Genomic DNA, 13213 nt, shown 5'->3' on the forward strand with positions numbered 1-13213 from the left:
TGCTTGATGATTTCGTTGAAGTCGCCATTGACTGCATACAAGTGAATTAAGTGGTCAAGTGCATTTTTTCCTTGTATGTTGTTTCTCGGTAAATGGTGTCAAGGGTTAGTGCGTGACTAACTTGAAATTTATGCGGAACCATTTCGCGGCGTAAGAATATATTTATAGATATACACCACTCTAAAGATTTCTGCATAGGTACTGTTAAAAGATGAAATTTTGTCATTTGTATTTTGTATATTGACGTTCTCAATATATTATCTGTACAGATAAAAGGTAACATACCTAAAAATGATTATAGTTTTATGGATTAAAAACGCTTTATTAATTACCAACATGAATTAAAAAGAAATAAAACATTTAAGAATGTTATGTAAATATAACTCTAAATAATTTGAAACATAATTTTTGATTCTGTTAAACTTAAATGCTCAGTTTTAAAAACAAAGGAAATCAGCACAAATTATCTTTCATGACCAAAACATCAGGTTAAGAAATATACGATAACAGTATGACATAGTATTTGTTTTTTAAACCAGAAAACAAATTCTAACAAATGCAAGACTGAAAGTAACTATTTCATAGAAACAAATATGAAATATTTAATTATTCATTTTTCTGAAACATATGAAAGATGTATCAAGTTGATTTTTATCATATCTATAGAATCATATTTGTCGAAAAAACGTTTAAATTCTAACAATATACCACTTATAATGTATCACTGTTTGAAGATTGTCAGATATCAAACGTTCCATTTGAGGTATCGGAAATATTAGATAATTATTTATCAGCGTGTAATGGTAGTGGTGATGTAGTTGTAGTAGATGAAACATATATGTATGATACATAAAGATAGAAGAACTTATGTTCATACCTATCAGTAAAGAATTTAAAAAGAGACAGATAATAATTAAAGGTTCCAGGATTATAATTTTATACGCCAGACGCGCGACTCATCTGTGGCGCTCAAATAAAAAAAGGTTATAAAGCCAAACAAGTACAAAGTTGAAGAGCATTGAGGACCTAAAATTCTCAAAAGTTGTGCCAAATACGGCTAAGGTAACCTAATCATGGAATAAAAAAATCCTTAGTTTTTCGAAAAATTCAAAGTTTTGTTAAAAGAAATTTATAAAAATGACTATTCAGATAAACAATATGGATATCAAAAAGGCCACTGTAACAGCAAAATCTGTTGAGCATAATATTGTAAAACCAATAAAGACATTAAATAAATATATTCAGACGGCAGTTTTTCCAAAAAAGCTGAAGGAAGCACATGACAGGGCACAAAAATATTAAGAAAAATACAATGTAATACTCGAGAATGGAAACTACAATTCAGGCAGTGTACCGCCTACTATATATTTCACTTACTTTTCAAAAGGCTATTCTTGTTCATTGATTCAATAATAGAAGACTAGAGACTAGAAAAAGGATATTCGATAGAAATATAACGTTTAGTTACATTTTTAACGGATTCATCCAAAAGCTTTCTTTTGTTTGTTATATAATTTACTTTTATATAAATAACAAGCTCATGGCTTGTAACCAAACTTCATTTCTTTATTTAAAAGTAGAAGTCAATGTGTCACAAAAATCAGTATTCGTTTCTGCAATTTTCTATATTTTTACATAAAATATTTTTTATGTTGTAGATAAAAGTAATTTATTGCTATTTTACAAAAGTTTCCATTGCTTTTCCTGACTGACCATTCCTTTCTCAGCATAGTAATGTGAAAAAGTATCGCTAGAAACTAATGGTGCACGTGCTGCTTGTCAATGAAATTAACAACGGCGTCATAAGTAAAATAGCGATCAACAGATTATCATTGTTCATCTCAACTCGATAGCTTTTCTCACTTTCGCCGTTCCGTTGAGACAACCAACGATAATCTATAAATAGAAAACAAGGCAGATATTAGCATACTGTCGTATGTTAGTAATGACATTGAAAATCCAATTGAAATTTTGAAAGTGATAATATAAAAAAATACTTGATTGCTTTGCAGCAATTTAATACAGATAAAACATCGGCTTTTGCAACTGCAAATAAAACATTAAGATTAAAAAACAGAGATGTAAAATTACTGCGTTTCACAATAGATTATAGATAAGATGATTTTGATAGAAAAAAATATGCTAAAAATTGTTAAATGAAAAAAAAACAAGCATCACGACAGTTCAAGTACTAAATAGTTATTAAAAGTACCAGGATTATAATTTAGTACGCCAGACACGCGTTTCATCTACATATGACCCTTTAGTGACGCTCATATCAAAATATTTACAAAGCCAAACAAGTAAAAAGTTAAAGAGCATTGAGGATCCAAAATTCCAAAAAGTTGTGCCAAATACGGCTAAGGTAATCTATGCATAGGATAAGAAAATCCTAAGATTTTCAAAAAATACAAAGTTTTGTAAACAGGAAATTTTTAAAAATGACCACATTATTGATATTCATGTCAACACCGAAATGTTGACAACTGGGCTGGTGATACCCTTGGGGACGAAACGTCCACCAGCAGTGGCATCGACCCAGTGGTGTGAATAGTTTTCAAAGGTACCAGGAATATAATTTAGTACGTCAGACGCGCGTTTCGTCTACATAAGACTCATCGGTGACGCGTATCTCAAAATATTTATAAAGCCAAACCAGTACAAAGTTGAAGAGCATTGAGGATCCACAATTCCAAAAGGTTGTGCCAAATACGGCTAACGTAATATATGCCTGGGATAAAAAAATCCTTAGTTTTTCGAAAAATACAATGTTTTTATAAACAGGGTATTTATAAAAATGACCACATTATTGTTATTCATGTCAACACCGAAATGTTGACTACTGGGCTTGCGATACCCTCGTGGACGAAACGTCCACCAGCGGCTGAAAATGCGATAAATACTCATACGTAATGGATTAATTAACTGCAAAATACAGAAATACAGCTAAGAGAGATAAAATAAATGAAAAACAATTATATTTATACATTACAATTTAAATCCTACACATTATTGTTGGGAAAATCAAAAATGGCATATTTATTGCTATACAATCATCGAAATTGATAATGAAAACAAGAGCTATCAAATAATGCTCAATAATGTTTCCCCGCTTTGTAAGTCTTTAAAAAGAAGGATGAAAAGCAATGGATATGAGATTGCATCACCTGTTATGTAATAAGATTGAAAATGAAAATGGGGAATGTGTCAAAGAGACGACAACCCGACCAAAGAGCAGAAATCAGTCAAAAGCCACCAATGGGTCTTCAATACAGCGATAAAATACCGCATCTGGAGGCGAGCTTCAACTGTCCCCTGAACAAAAAAGTGTTGTTTACATGGATCGGTTTTGCCTTTTGTCAAGTTTGAGGGAGCTCTTCCTTCTACCCTCAAACATGTGATTAAAATTAGATACATGACCAGTAACAATTCAGTAAATAGAAAGTTAATGAGTGATGCATTTTATCACGCATTACACGATAAAAAAATTCATGAAACACTGATAAATGAAACAATAATCTAATACATGTTCATGATGCGTTTCAATATATACGTATTCGGTTAACGGCTGCAGGGAGGTGAGGAGCGACGAATATAAAGACACATAACATAAAACGGCCTGGCGTCATAGCATATAGGAATATTAAAGCATTGTTTGTTCATTTGAACGCTGTCTTCAACAGAGTAATATAAAAAAAAGTATAAAATACATTAAAAAAAAGTTGCTACTAAATAATAGATTCAAGTTGTTTTGGAAACACATTTAAAACCATATGTTCTGCCTATTGAAGATTACCAAGTACAATAGATCATTCGTTTATAAATGTATTTATGCCAAGAAACGGAACTGTCAACGCATAATAGACTTCTATAATAAGATTACATTGCGCGACTTTTATCTTTTTGGTAAATTAAATGTGTGTTAATGATACTGACACTACTGCTCTATTTTATACAACAATTTGAAAACTCATATTTTCATTAGCACTTCAGTTTTTACATCTTTACCAACATAACAAGAAATTTGGGCAAATGAAAATATTTCTTCTTTTCATTTGAAATTTAGTCAACTGCTATAGTATCATGTTTCAAATATCTTTTTATCTTTGAATAAATTAATTTGATATAAATTTTTATAAAAATTTGATTTTATATTCGTTAGTTTTTCTTTTATAAGCCATCCATCTGAAAATCGGAGACTAGACTAGACAGAAAAACTCCCCCCCCCCCAAAAAAAAAATACAATTGTGTTAGCTAACCTAGCCTGACGGGTCATGCAAGGTATTGTCATCACTTTTCCAATTTAGATATTCTGCAAAACACTGTTCTCGACAAGAATAAGTGACAGGGATCTTCATATTTTAAGTTTCTTTACCATGTTTTACCTATTTTTTCATAAGAAAATTTTAAATTTTAAATGATAACATGGGTCAAAGACGTATTGTGATTACCTGGAACGCTGTACTGCAAGGGTCTTTTGCTTATTTTGATATATTGGTGCCTGCAACTTTGGAACTTAAACTAATTGAATCCTTTTTGCATATCCATACATGTAGCTTCCTCTCCAAAAATAGTCTTAACCAAAAATTGAATAATGAACATTTTTTTATTTAGATGTTTTACTACTAATATCAAACTAAGGCTGCTTTCATTGTGGAATACGGTTTTAAATGGAACCGTATGTTAACGACATAAAAAAAAAAAGCCACATAAATGCGCAGATGGGCAGGACCATGCATAAAATATTTTGGAGAAAACATTGTCCTACATACTTACAATAATTAGATAATTACAATTCGCACTTATCTGTGTCCACACTTTTTCCCTAAGGTAAAATAATCTTTGGGGGGGTAAAAAATACGCGAATCACTGTACTCGTCATTTGCACCTTAACAATAAGACGCCACAAGACTGCTTCTGTTGTCAATAATTACCCGACTCAGGTTAACTTTCTATTCTCTTATTTATTACATTAGCAAATGAAATTTCAGCCTTCAAATTTTTGAAAATATGTATTACCCAGACAAAACCAGAGGATCCTTATGTTTTACATAATAGGTTGATTAAGATGAAATAAGAGGAAATAGACTATTTCGGCTTATTTTTTTTTTCAATTAATTAATACATATTTTGAATTTTATGTTAATTTAACAGAAAAACATCTTAAAATTCAAAACTAACTTTTTTAACAGCTCAGAATAAACGCTTGTTAAAGACATATGACAAATTTAAATATACGGAACAGCTTCATGTATTTTATCACAAACACTAAGGTTTTTATCAGCAAATCTCCAAAAACAGGAAACCAGAACAATGGTCAAATGTTTCTTCACTTGAAACTTCACAAACACGAATTCACAAGAAAATTGATAAATGATGATGACAAGATACAATTATAATTTGACAAAAACAAAGTCATTTATCATCAGATCTCAGGGAACAAGAAACCGGACATTTTGTCAAACGTAACTATATTTAAATCCTCACAAAAATAACTGGAAACTGACAAAATATCGTAACCAGGAAGAAGTATTTTTTTTAGGAAAAACGATTTTAAGATTTTTATCACAAATCGCCGAAAAAAGGAAACCAGAAAATATATCAAATGTAAAGCAAATTAACTGGAAGATTTGTTTTCTTTGATATTTATTAAATTTATACTGAATAAGTTGAAGCATTCCAAATTTCTCATGACAAATATACTCATAATATCTCAGACAAAAGCTTTAAAGCCTTTAAAATATCTCCAAAACTGGACGATTAAATAAAATGTATCAGTCGGAAACCCGGTTGAAATAGAACAAAAGAATCGACGCTCTTTGTTAGAGAAGGCGAGAAATGTTTACTGTAATGTTTACTATAGTGACAAAAGTTTTAAAAGTTAATAGAAACAAACAAAATTACAATTTTCTTCTCAATTACGATGTGTTTTATTTTAAAACACCATTTGCATAAGTTTTCAATTTATTTAGTACATAATTAAGCAGAACAATTAGATATCAAGTCGACGACATGGGTATCTTTCAAGTTGGATGTAGAAAATGCATAACCTCTGATTTATATCAATCTATTAGTTCAGTTATTTTCGTGTCTGCCCTTCCATTGTGTGACTCAAGAACAAATTCCAAAAATGGGTAACAATTGTATCGAAAAGAGAAAATCTAGTGCACCTTTTTATGTTAGGGCGTGTTTGAGTTGAATATTTTGTCTTGATATCGTACAAAGCAAGAATACTTCATCCATCGTCTCGCTTCATATTCTATCATTTTTATATAGCAAAGCTACAGGTTGACTTTATAACGTAAAAGAAATCACAGTATTAAAAGATGAAATATATAGATCAAGTGAAATACCTATCTAATGAATCACAAAAACAGAGTAGGTGTGTTCGAATATCTATTATTTTACTGAAAGTACTTGACGACAGTCTTTCAAGTTGGATTATGAAAATGCATATCTTCGAAAAATTATATTTTTTTGTGTGTGATAACTAGGGTTTATACTCTTCAACCACTAAAAAAATCTAGTCTGCCCTTCCACGAAATAATTAATTAGAATTTTTTTAAATGTTTATGAATTTTCGAAAATTCCACCTGGCAACCGATCAGACAATAGTTTTAAGTTGAATCAATGCAGACAAGATCATTAACTGATGCTCATTGGCTAGTTGATACATTTGTCTTTTAAAATACAACTGACATATAAGGATCGTAATGGTGCAATGTGGATAAATTTATCGGTTTCCAAGAGCAAAATTGGTAGCGCGTCATCCCTACAATGGCTTCCATTTGTACGATTGTGAAAATAAACTGGCGTAATGGGGAGATAATTTTGACGAAGTAGGATCCTGGTATCTATTCGTGCACATTGCTATAATAAAGTTACTTTTTGACATTATATGTGCATCAATTAAAAAAAATAAAAAATAGCCTTAACAAGCTATTATCATACTTTATTAACGTATTCTTTATTCGACTGTTAAAGATAGGCACTTTGTACTTGAGCAACACGACGCGTGACACATGGGAAGCATGATTTGTAAACCTTCTGGAACACTTGAGGTCACCCTGTTTTTAAGTATGGTTCTGGTTTCTCAGTCCTTAGTAACTATTTTCTTTTTGTCTTTTCGTCAGTTTTTATTTATCTTTTTTTTTTTTTTTTTTTTTGCCATGGCATTGTTAGTTTGATTTTGACTGTTTTACGCCTCTATTTTTTAAGATGTTTCAATTTTACAGATACACCGACACAAACAAATCTTTACTTTGTGTGTATTTTATCTGTTGCATCAGACGTCATAATAGAATGTAATACTCCTCCGACTGTGGAATATCACAGTTTTAATTCTAGACGTAGGATTGTTATAGCTGAAGAAAAGTAAATCATCTTCCGAACAAAGTAAAGTATGAACAGGTGACAGAGAACAAGTGTATGACTTTAATACTAATTAAATAACTACAGACGTTACCGCCTGAGAACCTGGTGGTGACTTGTTAACTAATATCCTAATTAGAAACAATGTCATGATCTTGTGCAGATTTAAGTCCTTTTTTATAAAGCAGGGGTCCTTAACATCATCCAAAATCGAGAAGTTATCAGTTTTGCAGGAGTTAAGGATCTTTCGATTGTCATATGAATGATGTAGATATGCGCAATATCACATTTTAAATTAGACCAGTTCTGGGATTAGATATAAACTTCAAGTAAGCTGTGTGAATTCCAGACAACAATGTTGTACAGTGGTGGTTTGACCTAAACACTATACAACACAAAGCAGACAACCGAAACTTTACCGCACTTTAGCGTGAGGATGAAAAATCAAAAACTGCCAAATTGATATGGTTTCCTTTCGGCTTCTACTCACTGTCCTACAACTTATTTTCCTATCCTTTAAACCTGTTTCCTGACTTCTATTTAATTACTTTTGAAATTTTGAAATAGTGCAAATGAACATAAAACTTTGTATAAACGTGAGTTCCATCATAAGGATCTGTCTTTTCATGTAAAAATCATAGAAATGTTGACGTAGCTTGATTAAGAGTGTAAAAAAACTCTTTGTAGATTTTTGTTAATTTATATGCTTTTTTAATCTCTTAAATTTCTGTTAACGCTATATATACCTTTCGGCAGTTAAATTTATCCACAGACGGAAGTTTTGTTTTTACCAGCAACAACTGCAGACTTGTTATAAAATTCAGTTGATGGTCAAACTGAGCCGTATACATTTAATTTAATAAAAATAAAATAATAACACTTGCCATTACTTTACCTAAACCACACGACGAAAATGTTTTGACCACCTATGGTCTTTAAAACTTTCGATTCTGATATTTGGCATTGCACAAATCTGTGCTTTTCTCATTAAAGTGAGACTTTTCATAGGTGGTAACACTCGTCGATCGACAAGTTCTATCGTTTGTGTTTATGTTGGTTGTGTTGTACATAACATCATTTTGATGGATCAAGACCTTTCCAACTTAGACCTCACAAACATATTAAACACCGCCACATGTTTTATGTTTCTGTCCCAAGTCATGTGCTTGTTCATCGTTGATTGTTGTCTGTCATATTTGTCATTCTTTCATTGTTTTATATTAATCTGACCGTTGAATTTTCGTTCAAAATGCTTCACTTTGTCATCCTTGGCATTTTATAGGTGACTATACGATATGGGTTTTTTTCCTACCTGTAGAATGTCGTATGGTTATCATTAGTTCTTTACATCCATGACTATTTTCAACTTTATGAAAAGTTGTGGGCAACGAGAGCTTATCGAATGGTTCTTAAAAATGTTCTGTGAAATCTTCATTAAAAACTTATCGTGTATATTTTTTTCTGTATTTAATATTGTGTTTGTATACTATTGTCAAAGCACAAAATAGAGAACTAGTAGTCTGTTGTTCACGATCATAGGTTGGACTCTAAGCATTGCTAGTATTGTCTACATGACTTCTGAAATTGATAATAATTTTTAAGTAGTCTCATTCAAGTTTATAGTTATCAATCAAAGGTATCAGGATTATAATTTAATACACCAGACGCGCGTTTCGTCTACATAAGACTCATCAGTGACGCTCAGAGCAAAATAGTTATAAAGCCAAACTAGTACAAAGTTGAAGAGCATTGAGGATCCAAAATTCAAAAAAGATGTTCCAAATACGGCTAAGGTTATCTTTGCTGGGATAAGAAAATCCTTAGTTTTTCGAGAAATTCAAATTTTTATGACAACAAATTTATAAAATGACCATATAATTCATATTTATGTCAACACCCAAGTGCTTACCACTGGGCTGGTGATATCCTCAGGGACGAAACGTCTGTTGAGTTTTGAGTGTGTTAGTACTTCGCGTTGTGTTCGATTAGGGTTTGACTAACAATAAATACAATCGTGTGGTTCAACATTCATTCAAACAAGCGAAGCATAGAATCATAAATACAATATACATAGAAACGCGACGTCACATCGTCAGTGGCGAAGGCACACATACGAACGCATAACGTTCCCGCAATCCTCGACATCCTGGGGGCCACCGAAATGGAAATTACTAAAGAAAAATGATAAAATTTATAATCACAAAAGAATACAAAAAGATTTTACTTTCACTGTCTCTGTAATTTACGATACTTAAAATTACTCCTGAAAGTTACTTTAACTAATTCACAATTGTCTTTCAATTTGCCTCTCCGTCATTGAATGTAATTGATACGTAAAAGTCCTTTTTTGTTTACTTTTGGCGGGAACGAAGTGAATAGTGCGTTTTACAATTTTCACTAGTTGGTCCTTGTAATTCCAACGGATATAATTTAACAATTGGTCGGTTTGTAATACCAGTATCTGTTTTGATGATAGCAGTGCGGATAAATCCATCTTTTCCACGAATCAACTCCTTCACGACGGCTAACCTCTACATAAGTCTATTGGAATCGTTGTGAACTTGAACGATGTCTCCTACTTCAATAGTTTGAACGTTATTTCCAGTTGCACGGTGGAATTCTCGTAAAGATGTCAAATATTCATTCCTCCAACGTGTACGGAAATGTTCAATTAGTTGATGTTGTCTCTGAAGTGTTTTGTTACAAGACGAATGGTTAGAATTGTGAAAGTTTTCAATATCATCCATTTGATGTGGTAGCGAATCCAATCTCCTTCCGTTTAGTAAGTGTGATGGCGTAAGTGGTTGTGGGTCGGTTATGTCTGTTGATATATACGTAATCGGACGATTATTCAGCATGCTTTCAATTTCAGTTACTATGGTTCGAAGCATGTCAATAGTAACAAATGATCGACCTAATATTTTTTTAATAGCATTTTTGGTTAGTCCTATAAGTCTTTCCCACCATCCACCAAACCATGGGGCTCTGTTTGGGATAAATTTCCATTCGGTTCCGCGCTCCATCACTTTTTGTTGAATTGATTCGGCTGCAGCTTTAAATGTATTAGCGTTATCTGACATCATTATTCTTGGAAGTGAACGACATGCCACAAATCTCCTAAAAGCTAACATGAATGACTCTTCTTTCATATCCGGTACAATTTCTAGATGTACTGCTCGTGTTGCTGCACATGTAAACAGGCAAATATAAGTTTTGCAGTCAATATTATTTTGTCCTTTTGTACACAAAGCGCCTGTAAAGTCGACACCTGTAACAAAAAAGGGGTATTCATTGTTAAGTCTATCTTTCGGAAGCGGCGGTGGCTCAGGTGCGCGGTAAGGTTTTCCTGTTACTTTATTGCACTGTGAGCATTTTCTAAGGTGGTATTTCACACACTGACGAATTCTCGGAATCCAAAACTTCTGCTGAATATGCGCAATTGTGCTGTTTAGTCCAGAGTGTAGATTTTTGTGATGCATGTCTCTAATTATCAACGACGTAAAATGGTGTTTCGTTGGTAACAAAAGTGGATACTTCGTATTATAATCTAATGGTGCGTTGTTTAGTCTTCCTCCGCAGCGCAATACTCCATTGTTGTCCAAATAAAGTCTAAGTTGTCTAAATAAAGCAACTTTATATTTCGATGCTGGGTTCAAACTATCAATTTCGAGTTCAAATGTCGTCCGCTGAACATTACGAATAAGTGTATTTTCGGCTTCTCCGATTTCTTGAATGCTGAGTATTCCAATCGTTCGCTCGCTTTTATTACGGGTCTTAAAATTACGAATAAATCTTAACACGTATGCTTTAATTCTAACCAATTTACTAAACGAGCTATATTTTTCAATTTGAATACAACTTGTCTTTGGTACATGTATCTCAGCGTCTATAGATTCTTCTGTAATTGTTGAAAATGTGTTACAGTTTTCCACATTTCTTGTCCAGTTTGGCCATTTTGTCTTGTTGGCGATCCATTTTGGTCCCTTTATCCAAAGTGCACTATTCATCAGCTGGTTTGCCGTAATTCCGCGGGTAAGATAATCTGCTGGGTTTTGGTCTGTTGAGCAATATCTCCAATCACTGTTTTCGGCCAATTTTCTAATTTATTTGAGACGATTAGATACAAATGTAGGTAACGTTTTTGTTGACGATATCCAACTCAACACTATTTGACTGTCACTCCAAAAATATGTCTTCTGTGTGTCAATAAATCCTACTAAATAGTTCGCCAATCTGGCGCCAATCAGCGCACCCATTAATTCCAAACGTGGCAAAGTTATTGTTTTTACCGGATCGACTTTTTGTAATGATTAGACTAGATGTGTTCCCTTTGACTAAAAAGGCACACGCGCCATATGCTTGTTGACTGGCGTCTGTGAATATATGAAGTTCAGTCTCCTCTTGCGCATCATATTCAGATGTTATTTGGCGGGAAATTTCTGTTTTTGTTGCCTCTTCTATTTCCATAGTGATCGATTTCCACTCTTCTTTTAAAGTAAACGGTAATAGTTCGTCCCAATTTAACTTCTCTCTCCATAATCTTTGCATAAAGAGTTTTGATGTCACAGTAACTGGGGATATTAATCCAAGCGGATCAAAGATTTTTGACGACTGGCGCAACACTTCTCGTTTTGTTAATGGTATATGATCATTTTCTGTCAAAGTAAGTTGATTATACAAAATGTTATCAGATTTTGTGTTCACGCTTATTCCAAGTATTTTAACTGTCTGGTCCTTGTCTCCTGCCTTTTCCTGTATTGCTCTATTTCGTAAGTTTTCATTGTTAGAATTCCATTATCTCAAGTTAAAACCGGCATCGTGTAATAATGTGCGAGATTCTGCATAAAACTTGAGTAGAGTTGTCTCGTCAGGAAAGCTCGTTAGAATGTTAACTACATATATGTTCCTTTGTAGTTCTGAGGATGTGTTAGATGGGTTTTCTCTAAAGTGTTTCATCAATGTAGCACTCAAAATAAAAAGTGAACAGGTTGCACCAAACAGTACTACTTTGAACCTGTAAGTTATTATTGAACTATTCGGATTGTTGGGGTTCTGTAAACAAAAGATTCTCGTAACATCGGTGTCATTTTCGTCTAATTCTATGTGTAGAAATGCTTTCTCTATATCAGCTGTCACTGCATATTTCTCCATTCTAAAGCGTGTCAAAATTGTAATAAGGTCGTTCATCATAGGTGGGTGTTCTGCTAAACAATCGTTGAGACTAGCGCTGTAAGAATTGGCTTTACAGCTACAGTTATAAACTATTCGTATAGGCGTGGTTGTGGAATCCTTCTTAACAGCGTGATGTGGTATATAATGAATTAGATTTTCAGTAAGAGTCTCATCACTTACCTTTTCTATGAAACCTCTCCGTTCTTGGTCAGATATAATATCTCCATACATTCGGAACATTTCTTTGTCTTTTGAAATACGACGTATTACATTTTCTGTTCTTCTTTTGACAATATCTTTGTTTGTTGGTAACTCCGTGCAGTTTTCTTTCCATGGTAGTTTGGACACATATTTCCCATTTTTTTTGTAATGGACGATTCGGCAATGGTTTCCATGACATCTATCAATTGCGTATCAACTTCCTTTTCGTCAATTCCTAAAGACCTGACCTGACAACAAATATCCGAGTTTAGAGCTTACAGCAGTCGGACTATTTCCACGTATGACTTTATCTTGCATTATATTCCAATAAAAGTCGCTCCAATTAGAAGAGTAAGTTCAAACGACTCTGCGTCTGTAACGTGGTGGGCTTGAGATAATCCATGTAGATAGTGAAGTCCCTGGGTGATTTTTCTACTCTGGCTCTGAAGCGGTGATGCTATGGTGGGTA

Source organism: Mytilus galloprovincialis, chromosome 1 (assembly GCF_965363235.1).
Source record: "Mytilus galloprovincialis chromosome 1, xbMytGall1.hap1.1, whole genome shotgun sequence".
Taxonomy (NCBI): domain Eukaryota; kingdom Metazoa; phylum Mollusca; class Bivalvia; order Mytilida; family Mytilidae; genus Mytilus; species Mytilus galloprovincialis.